We start from the raw sequence: 16,802 nt of genomic DNA, 5'->3' as shown, positions 1-16,802 counted from the left end.
TTACCCTTTGTCTGTCTCGGAGGACAAAGCCATGGTATGTTGCCGATGTACTTTCTCGAGGATTCATCCGTAAATCCTCATCTCCTGCTGGACGATATCCTCATATTTTCCAATTCTCTAGAGAGCTACCACCTGCCATGTGCTTCAGAGGCTGAGAGATAACCTGTATTGTAAATTGGAGAAGTGCAAGTTTCATTGTGAACAGGTTAAATTCCTGGGTTATGTCATTTCCACTGCTGGTTTTTCGATCGACCCAGAGAAACTTTCGGCAGCTCTGCAGTGGCCCATACCAGTGGGTTTACGTCCTTTCATCCTTGAGGTTGATGCATCTGAGACTGGAGTTAGTGCCCTCCTGTCTCAACGTCCTACCACTCAGTGCTGGGACAAGGCCATTTGGTGCCCAGGGCAAAGATGGCAAACTGCGCCCCCCCCCCCCCCCCCCCCCACATTTTTAAGAAAGAATCAATGTCATTTCAAAACAAGGATATACTTAAAACAATACAAATTCAATTAGGTTTAATGTGATAGAAACAGAGTTCACTCACACCTTTTAATTATATGTACAGTCAGGTCCATAAATATTGGGACATTGACACAATTCTAATCTTTTTGGCTCTATACACCACCACAATGGATTCCACCACTGGTCCACAGTGGGAGGATTCCCCCTTCCACCTGGAATGTGTAGATGGGGGAATTGGAACATTCTTTTATTTTTTCATTCAACCTAATAGTTGAATAAAAAAAGTGATCAATGTATGGGCTGCCCAAGAGCGAAGACTAAGATAGTTTAACCTCTTGACATCCACGCTATAGCTGAATGACAGCCACAGCGCGGACCTGAATTTCCGGGAGTGCACGTGCCCTGAGCGCGCTGTGATCACTGAGTCACTGAGTCCTGGCCCCTTATACAATGTGATCAGCTGTCAGCCAATGACAGCTGATCACATGATCAAAACAAAAGCTCTGTGATCGTTTTTTTTTTCTCCTCACGCTGACAGCGCGAGGAGAAAAAAAAGCTGATCACTGGCTCATCTGCAAGGGACATCGGTCCCGAAGAGGAAGAGGCAATTATGCCTCATCTGTGCCACCTGCCATTGCCACCTACCTATGCCCATGAGTGCCACCTATCAATGTCCACAAGTGCCACCTATCAGTGTAACTGATCAGTGCCCATCAGTGCCGCCTCATCAGCGTACATCAATGAAGGGGAAAAATTACCTGTTTTAAAATTTTATAACAAAATATAATAACATTTTTTTTTTTCATTTGGTCTTTTTTACATTTTTTTTTAACAATAAATAAAATCACAGAGGTGATCAAATACCACCAAAAGAAAGCTCTATTTGTGGGGAAAAAATGATAAAAATTTCATTTGGGTACAGTGTTGTATGACCACGTAATTGTCATTCAAAGTGCGTCAGCGCTGAAAGCTGAGAATTGGTCTGGATAGGAGGGGGGTTTAAGTGCCGGTAAGCAAGTGGTTAAATGTCGGCTGTTTCAGCGAGAACTGGCTGAGATTGGAACCATTAATGGGCAGGCTGAATGTACCAAGTTGATTGATCAAATTGGGTACAACCAGCCTGCCGGATTCTTATGGTTATTACTAGCGGTTGTTATATCTGCTAGTGATAATCACTGTTTGTTGGGACAATACATTTGCTCAGCAGAAGGGATTCCGCTGTCGGCACTGACTGAGCTGACAGGGGAATCGTGTCAATTTCTTTCCTGCAATCTGTGGTTACTGGAAAGAAATTTGTACCATCTATTGTCTAACTGAAAGTGAAAGTGAAAGTTAGTGAATATCTTGAAAGAACATGAGGGGGGGAGGGTGAGGGGGAGACAGATGGAGATAAGGACAGTTCAATGATTACATTGTACTGTAGTGTACACATGACTCACCCAGGTCCAGGCTGGAAGATCAGGCATCTTTGGAATCTGGAATCTGCAGCTGCTGTTTTCATATCTCCCGCCCACACATCCCCTCACTTCAGATACATCTGCACGCCGGGGATAGTGTGGGCGGGGCGGGAAGTCACTGGAGGAGCAGAGGTGGGAGGAGCTGTATTCCTCACTGATCTCCTGTCAGTGAGGGGGGGAGGTAATGTGTTCGCTGGGCTGTGTAAGTGTCACAGTCAGACACTCTTACACAGCTGCAGCCACCAGTCTCACAATATTACAGACTGATTCTCCTATCCTACGGACGGGAGAAATCAGTCTGTTTCCTCACAGTTACCAAGATAATGAGAGGCTTGTCCGCCCCTCCCCCTGCTGGTTCAATCCCTCCTGAAGTCGCTCTCCACCCTGACAATGAGGGGGAGGGAGCAGATCGGTCAGAGCGGCTCTCACATTATGCTCAGAGTCAGCGAGCAGAGGGAGGGGGAGAAATCCGCCCCCTCTCACACTCCGCCCAGGGCACCCGCCCCTCTCGCCCACCCCTTGTACCGGCCCTGCTACCACTGAAAGCACTATGCATCCTTTGGCTACTTTTCCAAGAAATTGTCTCCTGCGGAATGCAATTATGAGAATGGGGATAGAGAGTCGTTATCAATCATTTTAGCCTTTAAGGAATGGAGGCATCTCCTCGAAGGTACCACTGTGCTGGTTCTTATTCTGACTGACCATAAGAATCTCACATTCTTGTCTGAGGCTAAACGCCTCTCTCCCAGAAGTGCACAATGGGCTCTTTTCTTGTCAAGCTTCAATTACATAGTCTCATTCTTACCCGGTACTAAGAATGTAAGGGCTGATGCATTGTAGTAACAGTTTTCCTCCGCTTCCAAGAGTCGATTCTGGTTCCTGTGATACATACATAGTTACATAGTTACATAGTAGGTGAGGTTGAAAAAAGACACAAGTCCATCAAGTCCAACCTATGTGTGTGATTATGTGTCAGTATTACATTACATATCCCTGTATATTGCGGTCATTCAGGTGATTATCTAATAGTTTCTTGAAGCTATCAATGCTCCCCGCTGAGACCACCGCCTGTGGAAGGGAATTCCACATCCTTGCCGCTCTTACAGTAAAGAACCCTCTACGTAGTTTAAGGTTAAACCTCTTTTCCTCTTATTGCAATGAGTGGCCACGAGTCTTATTAAACTCTCTTCTGCGAAAAAGTTTTATCCCTATTGTGGGGTCACCAGTACAGTATTTGTAAATTGAAATCATATCCCCTCTCAAGCGTCTCTTCTCCAGAGAGAATAAGTTCAGTGCTCGCAACCTTTCCTCATAACTAAGATCCTCCAGACCCTTTATTAGCTTTGTTGCCCTTCTTTGTACTCGCTCCATTTCCAGTACGTCCCTCCTGAGGACTGGTGCCCAGAACTGGACAGCATACTCCAGGTGCGGGCGGACCAGAGTCTTGTAGAGCGGGAGAATTATCGTTTTATCTCTGCAGTTGATCCCCCTTTTAATGCATGCCAATATTCTGTTTGCTTTATTAGCAGCAGCTTGGCATTGCATGCCGTTGCTGAGCCTATCATCCACTAGGACCCCCAAGTCCTTTTCCATCCTAGATTCCCCCAGAGGTTCTCCCCCCAGTGTATAGATTGCATTCATATTTTTGACACCCAAATGCATTATTTTACATTTTTCTACATTGAACCTCATTTGCCATGTAGTCGCCCACCCCATTAATTTGTTCAGGTCTTTTTGCAAGATTTCCACATCCTGCGGAGAAGTTATTGCCCTGCTTAGCTTAGTATCGTCTGCAAATACAGAGATGGAACTGTTTATCCCATCCTCCAGGTCATTTATGAACAAATTAAATAGGATTGGTCCCAGCACAGAACCCTGGGGGACCCCACTACCCACCCCTGACCATTCTGAGTACTCCCCATTTATCACCACCCTCTGAACACGCCCTTGTAGCCAGTTTTCAATCCATGTACTCACCCTATGGTCCATGCCAACGCACCTTATTTTGTACAGTAAACGTTTATGGGGAACTGTGTCAAATGCTTTTGCAAAATCCAGATACACCCACGTCTACGGGCCTTCCTTTATCTAGATGGCAACTCACCTCCTCATAGAAGGTTAATAGATTGGTTTGGCAAGAACGATTCTTCATGAATCCATACTGATTACTGCTAATGATATCATTCTTATTACTAAAATCTTGACTACCTCCTGATCGTATTCTGGCTACGGTTTGTACCAGTCTCACTTCACTTTTTGGGTGACAGAATTCTTCCCGCTCAAATCCATTTTCCTCCTGAGAAACCTTGTGACCGCTGATTTGTCCCTGAGAGTCTCCGCACTGCCGTGCTCCAGACTGGCAATCCTCCCAAGGCTGCTGGCAACCCAGGGAAGAATCAACGCATTTGGGCTATTTCTCAACAATTCTGGTGGCCTAGTCTACGCGCTGATGTAGCAGCTTTTGTAGCTGCTTGTTCTGTGTGTGCTCAGAGTAAGACACCACGAAACCTTCCAGTGGACCTTCTACAACTGATACCCAATGGAGAGAGGCCTTGGACCCACCTACCTATGGATTTTATTGTGGAGATACCCAACTCTCTGGGCAACAGTTATCCTTATGGTGGTTGACCGGTTCTCGAAAATGACTCATTGTATTCCACTTAAGAAGTTGCCTACATCCAAAGAACTAGCTTCCATTTTTGCTCAGGAGATCTTTCGCTTACATGGGCTACCCAAAGTTATCATCTTGGACAGGGGTAGCCAGTTTGTGTCCAGGTTTTGGCGAGCCTGTTGTGCACAGTTTAGAATTCAGCTTTCCTCCTTATCTGCAGATCACTCGCAGTCCAGTGGGGCCACAGAACGAGCCATCATGGCTACATTTCTGACCACCAAAACAACTGGTCAGACCTGTTACCTTGAGCGGAGTTTGCTCACAGTAGTGCCGTCAATACCGCTTCCCGATTTGTCTCCATTCATGGCGAATTATGGTTTCCAACCATCCATGTTGCCTGACTCATTTGTTCCTCAGAGCATTCCTGCATTGGAGGAGCATCTCCATGGTCTTCGTTCCACTTTGATACAGGTCCAAAAGTCCTTGCAACGTGCCAATGATAGGTACAGACTCCATATTGACCGAGGACGCCTACCTGTGCCTTCCTACCAAGTTGGGGACAGGGTCTGACAGTCATCTCGCAACCTCCGACTATGTGTTCCCTCACTGAAAATGGCACCATGGTTTATTGGGCCTTTCCGTATTCTCTGTAGAAACAACCCAGTGGCTTACGTTTTAGCCCTTCCTTCTAATATGTGTATTTCATGTCTCCTTATTAAAACCTTTGGTATACAACCGCTTCACCACCTCGGTACCACGTCCTCACCAAGTTCAGGTTGAGAACCATGATTAGTATGAAATACAATCTATCACTGATTCCCGTAAGTTCTGTGGGCGCATACAGTACCTGGTTCATTGGAAAGGGTATGGTCTGGAGGAATGCTCTTGGGTCTCATCCTCAGGCGTACATGCTCTTGTCGTCCTCCGTGCTTTCCATTGGCATTTTCCCCTCAAACCTGGTGGCCGTCTGAGGGGGAGGGGTTGTTAAGGAGGGTGTACTGTCAGGGCTGGGCTCAGCTCTTCTTTCTCAGAGCTCTGTGCTCAGCTGTCGGTTAATTGCCAGTACTCTTCATTCCATAGTGACTCCCTGGTCTTTATTTCCTGCTCGTCGGCTAGCCCTGCTGGCTATTTAAACTGCCTGGATCAGATCTCCTGTGCCTTCGCCTATTCAGCATATCCAGATACTCTCTGCTGTGTTTTCCTGTTAAAGACTTTTGCCTGGCTGACTTCCTTTCTGGTTCCTGATCCTCCAAGTCAGGAGGCAGTAGAGAGGAAACATTGCTGGAAGTGGCAGCAGAGGAGTGATACGCAGCTCTGGCCTTACCTGCATCTGGATGAAAGCTATATGAGTATTTCAAGGCTTGAGACATACTGATATGTGGTGAGTGTGTCCCTTTAGGGGAGTGTGATGCAGGCATTGTGGATCTTGGTGTATGGTGCACGCTTTTATATCAATCACTAGGACCACCATCTGCTATTTGGACTTTAATCACCCACTGTCATTTATTCATTTCTCATGATTCAACCATATGAATGCCGGTCAGAGTATGGACTGACTATAGCGCTGCTATAGTATCTGTTAATGTATTATACATCTGGACTGGATATTATTAGTTTATTCATTTTGGTTCCTGATCCTAATTACTGTCTCTACTACGCTGATCTCAGGATTCCTGTTTCACTGGCTTGTTCCGACTACCCGCTCTGGTTACCGAACCCTTGCTATGTTCTGACTATGTTTGCTCTGTTTGTACCATTTTAATAAAAAGTGTGACTTTTACTGCAATTCTGTCTCTGATTCATGGTTCCTGACACTCCATGACTTACCACTCCACTCGGCCCACTCAAGGGTAGGTATTCCCCATCAACCCCAACTAAACATAAGAGGCAATTTGTCACCTCATAAGGGGTAGGGAAATAACGATTGTATAATAAGCAAGTAACAAGGCCACTAAAGAGCCTAAAAAAAATTTGTATGTGCGGCCCCTGTGGAGCCCACAGTCCCAGCATCAAAAATCTAGCAAAAACAATGAGTGTCCAGAGGAAAAAGGGAGACCCATGATGCACTTCAGGGAGGCTTTGAATGTGCAGAGAGGCCATCCGAGACATGGTGCCACAACGGAGAGATAGGACGAAAAGGACCAGCATCTGGATCAGGACTAATATGAGAAGAGAGCCAAGAAGGGGAGCCATCTTGAGAGATCAGACCTAAATGAAGTGACAGTCTCTCGCCTTCCTGGAGTGTGGAAAAGGAGTATTAACAGTAACCATAGGTGAAAGTCGGACGAAACGGAAAAGCTCATCTGTATGTTAGTAACTTGCACATTAAGGCTTGTAGTAGGGGTTTCATAGCCCTATGCTTTTGAGCTGTAAATGGTGCAATATCCCCATAGATTTGTACTGGGTGGCTCAGTATGGTAAGAAGACCGTTCCCTGGATTTTTGCATGACCAGCTCTTTAGTACTGAAGTAATACGGTTTAAAGGGGTTGTAAAGGTAAACATTTTTTCACCTTAATGCATTCTATGCATTAAGGTGAAAAAACTTTTGACAATACCGCCGCCCCCAGCCCCCCCGTTTTACTTACCTGACGCCTCGAATCTCTGCTGCTCGTTCTCGTCATCTCCATTGCAGCTCAGCCTGGTCGCTGATTGGCTGCAGTGGATGGATTGAAAGCAGCGCAGCCATTGGCGCGCGCTGCTGTCAATCACATCCGATGACGCGGCGCGCCGGGGGGAGGGGCCGAGTGATACAGCCAGCGGCTATAGCCGCTGGCTGTATCACGGGAGCGCGCCCGCAAGCACTCACCACTATGCGAGGGAGCTTGCATTAAGGTGGTTAATGCTTGCGGGGAGGAGCTGAAACAGCCGCCGAGGGACCCCAGAAGACCAGGTTCGGGGCCACTCTGTGCAGAACGAGCTGCACAGTGAAGGTAAGTATAAAAATTTTACCTTTACAACCCCTTTAACTATGTCCTGAGCCAGTCCTTTAGGGCGCATAGGTTGAAGGGCACGATGAGCTCTATCCAAGTCTAGGCAACTCTCGGGCAGGTCTGGCAGGCGTTCTGATAGTAGCGTGTTGACCACATGATTAACATATAGCCCACGTATGCGAAAATTATATCTGCGACATCTTTTCTAAATCATCAATTTTCGCCAGGGCTTGGTCAAGTTGTTGCTGTAAACTTTCAATGCAACTTGTGTTCTGGTTTGTGCAAGCTACTCTGGCATCCAGCTTATGTTCCGCTGTTTCAGTCTTGGAGCCCAACCCTTGTAGATCAGCTTTAATAGTCATAGTGATCTGTTGAGCAGCTCTAGTTAGGCCCTGTTTTAGGAGGCAGAGAAGTTATTAAACAGAGTCTGATACTAAGAATCTTCTAAAGGAAGTGGGCTGTAAACAGGCTCTGAAATGTTAGAGTAGGCTGGAGACTGTACCTGCTGAAAGGACAATAAGTCTTCCAGGGTTCTACCAGTGATTCCGTAGAGGCTGGTGATTTGTGCTGTTGGGGGAATTCACTCACAGGTAAGAGAACCCAGTTGTGACCGCAGACCCGTGGATCCAGGGCTTCCCGAGGTTCCAGCGCCATGTGGATTTGTTTTTGCAGGAGTCAGCGCCATCTTGCTGGAGACTGCAGAGGAACAAGTGTTTGATGGGCCGCAGGATCAATGTCTCCAGTCCACCCCTCCTGCCATCTAGCACTGCTGTGGGGTCCCCCGGGGTGATGCACCCAAAATCGCTGGTCTGTGAGGTTGCAGGGCCGCTGTGGAAGGCAATGTATGGGCGCGCACATGCGCCCTAGGTGTATTTTTTTTTTTTTTTTTTTTTTAAGGCAGTTAAAAGCTCCTTCTTTTCACACTTCACTAGGAGAATGAGTGCTTCTTGGGTGTTTTGGCAACAACCTTTTTTTTTTTTGGAAGGCTGCAGAAATTTGTGATTGGTCAAGGGGACAATTTTTGTATCCAAGGGGTAATGGCGTCCCAGAATACTCTAATCTTAGGGCAGGACCAACAAATATGGAGGAACGTGCCTCGGTGATCACATCCCAGCCCACCGCGGTCGGTGTGGGGGGGGGTAAATTCCAGTTCATGCTCCTTCTTCCATTCCCTACTAAGTAACTATCATTGAGCAGTCACCTAATACCAATTTATACATTTGGAATAGTAAGTGTCTGGAGTCAGGAAGGTGTCCACACATAGATTCAAACATTGAGACTCGTCACAGGACGCGGCTTATGGTCTAATTTGTAAATAAAATCGGTCAATTGGTGATGCCTCCAGGTCATAAATGAAAGGTACCGTAGAAGGATTGCAGAGCCTGAAGGGGCAATAGGGTTCCTTTGAGGGGCCAGCTTTGCACATGTCATATCACCGTCTGCCCCCATGAATGAAAGAACCCACATTCCTCATCGGGTTAGAACCATGGGTATCCTCCTAATGGTGCTAGTGGGGATGTCAGAGGAGCATATTGATTAGTCCTATTCAGCCTATCCCAGACATTCAAGGTCGATCTCTGGGCGTGGATGCTATACACGGGGCTCCTGCCAGGTTCCTACCCGCCATTGATTTCTCTAGGGGGACCCATAATTTGGACGACATGTCGTGGCACCAGTTCAGAATGAGGACTAGAACCATAGCCTTATAGTAAAAAGCCACTTCAGGAAGACCAATTTCTTCATCTAGTTTTGTCCAATGAAGGATATAATATGATAACCTGGGGTGCTTGTCATGCCAGATAAAGATCAAGAAGGCCCTACGCAAAGCGTTTAAAGAAATTCTGTGGGAGAGAAATAGGTACCGCATATAAAATATATATGATTCTCGGAAGAATCGTCATTTTAAGAGCATTCACCCTTCCAAACCTAGTCTGGGGATGAATCCTCAACTGTTGTTGGTCCTTTTATTCAATAGAGAGCCATAGTTAGTCATAAAGAATTTTGGGGTCAGCTGAATTATAGGTGCTATGGTATGATAGAGAGTCTTTTGTCCTCACAAAGGGAAACGATCGTTGTAGGGATTCTGCTATAGGGGACAGAACATGGACTGGAAGTAGTTCAGATTTACTATAATTACTCTTAAAGTTTGACAAGGCGCCAGATATCTCCAGCTCCTGCATAAGAACCAGTAGGGACACGTGGTTTGGTAAGACAAAATAAGAGGTCATCAGCATAGGCTTAGACTTTGTTCCATGGAGCCAATGCTGATCTCCGAAATATCTGTACTCCTGATCTCCCTCAAAAAGGCTCCAGCACCAGGGCGAATAATAAGGGAGACAGTGGGCTGCCCTGCCTAATTCCATTATGAATTTCAATGCAATCAGAAAGGATTCTATTCACCCCTTACATGAGCATGGGAACCCTGATGATAAAGTGCCAGAATTCATCCCATCATATGTTCGCCAAGGTCAAGACCACTAAGCAGTTCCGCCATGTAGACCCAATTGACCCGGTCAAAGGCCTTTTCAGCATCAATTGACCCGGTCAAAGGCCTTTTCAGCATCCATTGACAAAACCAAATCAGGTACTCGGGCATGCTCTTGCTGAGCCCAATTTAAAATATGTAAAGACTGGATAGTATTATCCCTGGCCCCGCGTACCACACTGAAACCAGTTTGGTCCAGATGTACTAAGGCCGAGATTTGGTCCTGTATGCGTACTGCCAAAATTTTGGCTAATAATTTGGTATCAGCATTTAATAGGAAGATGGGTTTGCAAATCTGCCGATCCCTGCCAGGTTTTGGCAAAACTGTCACGTTTGCTAAAAGCACCTTTTGAGGTAACAAGTTATTGGAGGTGATGGAATTAGTGTTAAGGGGGTCAGCTAGAGTAGAAGAAAATGTTTTATAATATTGGTTTGTGAAACCATCGGGCCGAGGCTCTTACCCACTGGAAGATTATTCACTGCAGTTCTGTGTTCCTTTACAGTAATCGGGCATTCCAGTTCCTCGATAACCTGATCAGAGAGAACCGGACGGGCTGACTCCCACAGATGGGCCCCAACCTTATCCCTAAAAGACCCATCATCAGAAGAGTGAAGGGGGGTAGATTGTAAAGGGAAGAGTAGAACTGCTGAAATTCTTTGGCAACAGAGCAAGTATCCACTATCCGCTTATTTTAAACTGTCAAGCTATGCACATGGCAAAAAGCCTGTCGTTTCTACAGTTATCTAGCCTGTAGGCGACCACATCTGTTCCCGTGCTTGTAAAAACAATACACATAAAATCAAAGTTTGTCCCTGGCTCTATGATCTAAACACTGAAATAGGGAAACACGCAAGGCGTCTAGTTGCTCAGCATCTGCTGGGACAAAATGTGTTTTATGTTTAAGTTCAAGGGTATGAATATTGTCTAGCAGTTCCATGACTTCCCTTTGCTTCTCTTTCATAATTCTGGTGCCATGTGCAATCAGCTCCCCCCAATCACAGCCTTATGACCTTCCCAAACCACCTGTTTGGACACATCCTCCATAGTGTTCGTTTCAAAATAAAATTGTAGGGAACGGGAAACAGCCTCCACGACAGTGTCATCAAGAAGATTTTCATTGAGTCTCCAAACCCTCTCAGACTAGTATGCAGGGGGGGGGGTAAGTCATTAAGACCGGTGCATGATATTAAATTGTAATGGACTCAAAGGAAGTAGAGAGGACATTGCTCAGGTAAAACTGATCAATAAAAAGAAAGTCCAATAGAGAATAAGTATCAAGATTTTTGGAATAATCTAAGCTATAGTCTTTGTCTTTGGCATGCATCACTCACCAACTGTCAACTAGATGAAGGGCACGGAAGTGTCCCTTGACATGGTGAAGTGCTCAATGCGATATAGGGGATTTACTCGAGGATGTGCCTAGACTGGGGTCAAAGATGAAATTGAAATCGCCCCCCAAAATCACCACACCTTCCCTAAAATCCATCAACTTTTTCATGGTGACGGAAAGAAACTTGGCTGTATGGGAGTTTGGTGCATAAATTAATGCAAAATAGTATTTATGTCCATGTATTAAACCTTTAATAAAAAGAAATCGGCCTTCTGGATCAGTTTGCATAGAAGACATGGAGAAGGGACAAGAGCCTTAAGAACTGCTATAGATACACCCTGGGTTTAGAGATGGGGGATGCACAATGAAACCATTGGCTAAATGTGAGGGGCATAGAAGGAGTCGAGCTAGCAGTAAAATGCGTCTCCTGTAAAAATAAAACATCGGGGGGCAAGTGGTGCATTTCCTGCCAAAGTCGACCCCTCTTTTGGGGAGAGCATAGTCCCCCAACATTGTAATTATGTTAGCAGCAAACAGGATTATTAGAAACAACCAGTCAGGTCATCGCTGGATAAAGAACAAAAAAAAAAAAGGTGCCCTCTCTCACTTGAGATTAGCAGGCCAAGCCCTCACCATCCTGGAACGTCTTGTCAACCAGCAGGAGGCTCAGCAAACTCACAAAGCCGAAAAGGACCCCACAGGAATCCGTCAGGTTGTAGGTGGTGGAGTGGCATCTTGGGTTCGGCGACCCGTGCGATTCCTCCGTTGGGCTTTAGAAGAGGCTTGTCGCCAATGCTACAGGCGCTGGGGGAGAGGGATGTTGCTGGGCAATCTCCAATCCAGAAAGTCAGCTGGAGGGAGATCCAATGAATCAATACATTTTATCAGGTCATCTTTAGTGCGAGGAGTTGCAGACTTCCCATTCCTTGTAGCCGATAAACGGAAAGGAAACCCCAAGATATAGGGAACATTCACCACACGTAGCGCATCAAGCACCGGACAGACAACACGTTGCTGCAGAAGGGTTCTTCGAGAGGGGTCCAGGAATAGAGCCAATTTGGCACTATCAAAGTCAATTGATGCTTGAGTACCAGCCACCTTCAGAACTGCCTCTTTCACAGAGTACTTATACAATTTGCAAATTACAGCTCGTGGCTTTTCTGCATCCTGAGGGGACAAGTTGGAGGGCTCTATGGACCCTATTGATCTAGATATCAGCTGGAGCAGCATCGTCCAAGAGTTGGAGAAACAGGCCCTGCACCGTATGTAATAAATCAGGTGCACGAATATGGATATTCTGCCTCCTTTTCCAGTTTTCATAATCATCCATTTGGACAAGGAGAGAGTTAAGAACATTTTCATGATGTGTGGCAGTCTCCTGTAAGGCTGCAATAGTATGTAAGATCTCATCCTGGCTAGTCTCAACAGCCTCTACCCTGTGCCCCAAAGCTGTCGTTTCCTCTTTAATCCCCTCAATAACCTGCTTACATGAGAGTTCTACTGCTGCAATTAGCTGTTGTATGTCTGTTTTAGTAGGCAAGGCTCTAATGTGCTACCTTAAAGAGTAACTCCACTTTTGTTGAGAAAAAAAACATTCCTCTCTGGGTGATCTATGTACATTGCAGGGATTTTACCAGATTTTGCAGATTCCTACCTTTGGTTATGCTGAAGAAATCCCTGTGTGTTTGTCTGTGTCCATGTGGGAAAGGGAGTCTAATGGTGGTTTCATAATCTTCAGTCAGCTGTGGCACCTGTAGGGCACTAATGAGGAAAGCTGCTGGGCCTGCGTCCCTTTAGAAGTGATTTCCTATTGGGAATATCTCACCAAAAATGACATTTTTGCTGCAGGGGATGCCAAAATCTGACTTGTATCTTAGTGCAGACTTCTGGGAAAATTAGTGAGCCAATCGCAAAAGCAGGAAATTATGTTTCTGGGGGGCGTTCTGTACACATTCTGCATTGCATTTTCAGAAAATTACAGAGCTGCAGATTGAAAAGGAAAGGTAATTTTTAATAACATTAAATTACAATATAACTTGTGTCACAATTGTGTACGCCATATTATTTTTTCTTTATTTGATGCCTCTGTTACATCAGGCTCTGATTGGGGGAAGAGTCTACCTCCCGAGTGTGTAGATGGTGTATGACTGGGTACCTGGGGTGAGGCTGAGAGATCCATGGAGCTGCTGCTGTGTGCTGATGAATGTCGCTGGGATGCCTCATGTCCAGGTGCCATCTTGGCTGCATTCCTGGAGCCAGCTGCGTGCGGTGGGAAGTAGGATTGTAGCCCACTCGCCTGCGATCCGCTGCCACCGGGTGGCATGTCCAGAGCAGGTTAGGAGACCAGAGACCACTGCTAAAATTTAAATTACCCAAGGGTTAGCGGGAACTCAGTGTCCGAGCATCCTCACACCATGACAGTCAGGCCACGCCCCCAGATTTCTCGTCTTTTCGTTTACTTTTTTTTGTTAATAGTTTTTTTTTTTTTTCAATTAACACTTATTAACATTTACGGTGTATATCTCTGAAAGGATTCTTAATTCACAGCTTTTTTTTCACACGTGCCTAAAACTTTTGCACAGTACAGTATTTCATTTACTGTGCACCCAGTCAGCCCAAAGCAATTAAGAATAGCCTAAATACGTACTAATGAGGGATTAAGATGCTGCCAAGTTCAGATCAGAGTGGGGGACTCTTATACAGAAAAAGACAAAAAATAGAAAAGTGCAAAAAATAAAACAAAATAGGGTAGTATATTTTGACACAAATTAAAATATTAGAAAGGCACATGGTCCAACTGAACACATCAGTAATCTTATCCTGATGCAACTTAGAAAATAAAAACAAGAAGAACAAATGGGATTTTTTTGTGGTGCTGAAACGCCCCTCAGTAAATTTAAGTAAGTCATGTCTTTAAAATTAGAAATTTTTGCAATTTGATCATTAAAATTCTATGGGGAAAAATATCCCCTTTAGACATATTGTGGTGGTCACCCCCCCTCCTTTTTTCTGATCCATATGATACTTGTCGTATTAATATCTTTTTAACATGATAGATATTTATGGGAGAATGATAAATCAGGAAAGCTGAGCTGCCAATACATTGTTTTATGTATGTCTAAAGGGAATATTTTTCCCTATAGAATTTTAATGATCAAATTGTAATAAAATTCTTAATTTTAAAGATAAGACTTTCTGAAATTTAAACTGAACCTGGGTTCACACTGATGCAAATTTACAGCAGGTTTGATGTATTTAGTAACACAGATTCGCAGGTCATGTAAAAAGCCTAGTATTCCATGGCTGTGGTTCACATCTATGCATTGTGAATTCGGTGCGAGAAAAAAAAAAAAGGGTCCTGTGTGTGTCGACTATGGGTGCAATGCAAATTCCTATGGTGCAATGCGAATTTTATCTTCATAGACTTCAGTTGAACTTGCAGTAAACTCATAGCACACAGTTCATATCTCTGTAAATTGTTCACTGTCTGCCTCCTAAAATTTGCCGTAAAATTGTGGTAAAATAGCAGCTGTATACCTCAAAACGCAAGGCAAATTTGCACCTAACACAGGACAAAAAAAATTTGCAGTACATCGCATAGCAGTAGTGTGAACCTAGGCTAGGCTGGGGGGGGGGTTCTTGGCACCACAAAAAAATCCCATTTATTTTTCTTCTTGCTATTTATTAACACAAACTGGCAATGTAAAATAAGGCTAAAAACATAACACTCCCAAAAGACTGGGTTCAGTCTTCACTCAGGAAGTCCTACACTGGCAGAAGGATGGGTCGGTGTGCAGAGGCTGACAGCGTCACAGACCAAAGGTGACTGGTCTGCTGCAGAGGTCAAGATGTGGTTCTGGGAGCACTTCTGCCATTGCAACAAACCACATGAGAGAAGGTAGAAGTATATTTTAAAGTGACCAGAATCTTACAGTAAAGGGATTATTGGGAACAATAAGCCATTTGTTACATTACTGGGAATATTGTCATTTTACTAGAATGTGACTACACTGCAACATTAAAGAAGTGAAACAATACTAAAATTAATGTCTCTTTCTGCAGGATACTCTTTGTACAGAGTGCAAGACGCATCCTCTGCAGCCAGCCAGATGTGCTTTGGAAGTTATGTTCTTTCCCATCATCGTTGCTGCTCCTCTGGATGCTTACATAGCTTTGATAAAAAAGAAATTGTTCCATGTCTCTTTTCTTACTAAGCCATGCAAAAAAAGTATATATGAGATGTTCTGTGTGGGGTAGGTGGTACTAAAGCATGCTTTTAAAGATGCAGCTATAACTGTGTGATCTGTGGACAAATGAATATGAGCGCTGTTGTATTAGTAAGCTTGTATTTGTTTTTTCATCCTTGCAATAGCTGTAAATAAAGAGTTCCACCAACTTGCAATTTGTTCATTTTTTCCTAAGCTATTAATAGAAAAAAATGTATTTGCTTATGCATCTAAAAGGAATATTTTAGTTAGACCTAAAAACCTTTGATCTTATTTTCATAAAAAACGAGAGGTGATCATTTCCATTTTCAATTGCTTATTGTTCGCTTAATTCTGTGTTGCTATTTATATTCCACTGCAGCTCTTATCTGATGGGATTTACTGATTTGCATTCCTAACTTTAGTCTAGGTGAATTATTTTATTTCCAAGGATAACTGTCAGCTGTATTCACAACAGACCACTTAGTACAGAATACAGGGTCTTTCATTTTAAACCATGGATTATATGCAGCTACCTTCAGGTGATTGGACACTGCCAAATTATAGCTTACAAGGACATCTTTTTCCACTCCCAACTGACCTCAGTTTTATTTATTTTTTGTTAGTGTCCATAAGCAATGGACCTTTTCTCTCTACTGAGGGAAGCTTTTCACCTTTCCTATTGAGGTTTTCTCTCTAAGTGGATTCTTTTATGGAGATTCCTGGCTGCACCATAGCCAATGTGGCTCCTTCTTCAGTTTCCTGAACAGTTGACTCCTCAGCTGTGTTTAGATTCCGCTTAAGATGAAGATGTGGGGATGACCTGTAATGTTGCTTTGGCCACAGGATCCTGTGTGGGCACTCACCTAGGCACGTGGTGCATTTTGTTGAATTAGCTGCAGGGTGCTTTACAGATCTATCTGTTTATGACCTTGTAACAGTTATGCGGCATTCAGGAAGTAGGCTTTATTTCTGGGCATTGTATATGTTTGTGCTGGTAGCACACTCAACCGCAACAGCTCCCGGTCTCGTTACAATAATCGGGAGCTGGGCGAAACCAGCCAGTCAGTGATTACTACTGTGAGGATCTATCCCAGTGTTTGTCCTATGTAAGGAGGAAAAGATACATTGCCTCTTTCCCTCCTTGCTGGAAGAAAAGTCTAAAAGAAAAAAAAAAATATTGAACTTGATCTAGCTTAGGCTGCATTAATTTCACACCTGGGTGATTTGAATCATTTGCAGAATCGCGGCGATCCTGCCTGTGATTCAAAATGCCCAGGTGGGAATGACAAATCGCACAAATGCACATTTCAGATGCA

General features: G+C 44.4%; 1 protein-coding gene across 3 annotated transcripts in view; it reads left to right on the top strand.

Moving 5' to 3' along the window:
- Positions 1-15,680, top strand: part of IDH3G (isocitrate dehydrogenase (NAD(+)) 3 non-catalytic subunit gamma) — a 224,709-nt gene extending 209,029 nt beyond the window's left edge. For all 3 annotated transcript variants that reach the window (XM_073600338.1, XM_073600339.1, XM_073600337.1), the window contains one exon: positions 15,341-15,680. The gene's annotated coding sequence lies outside the window, so the exon portion shown is untranslated. The remainder of the gene's footprint in view (positions 1-15,340) is intronic.
- Positions 15,681-16,802: the final 1,122 nt, after the last annotated feature.

This window comes from Aquarana catesbeiana, linkage group LG09, assembly GCF_042186555.1.
Source record: "Aquarana catesbeiana isolate 2022-GZ linkage group LG09, ASM4218655v1, whole genome shotgun sequence".
NCBI lineage: Eukaryota > Metazoa > Chordata > Amphibia > Anura > Ranidae > Aquarana > Aquarana catesbeiana.
Note: the sequence above shows the minus strand (reverse complement) of the source record. Positions and strands in the feature narration are given on the sequence as shown.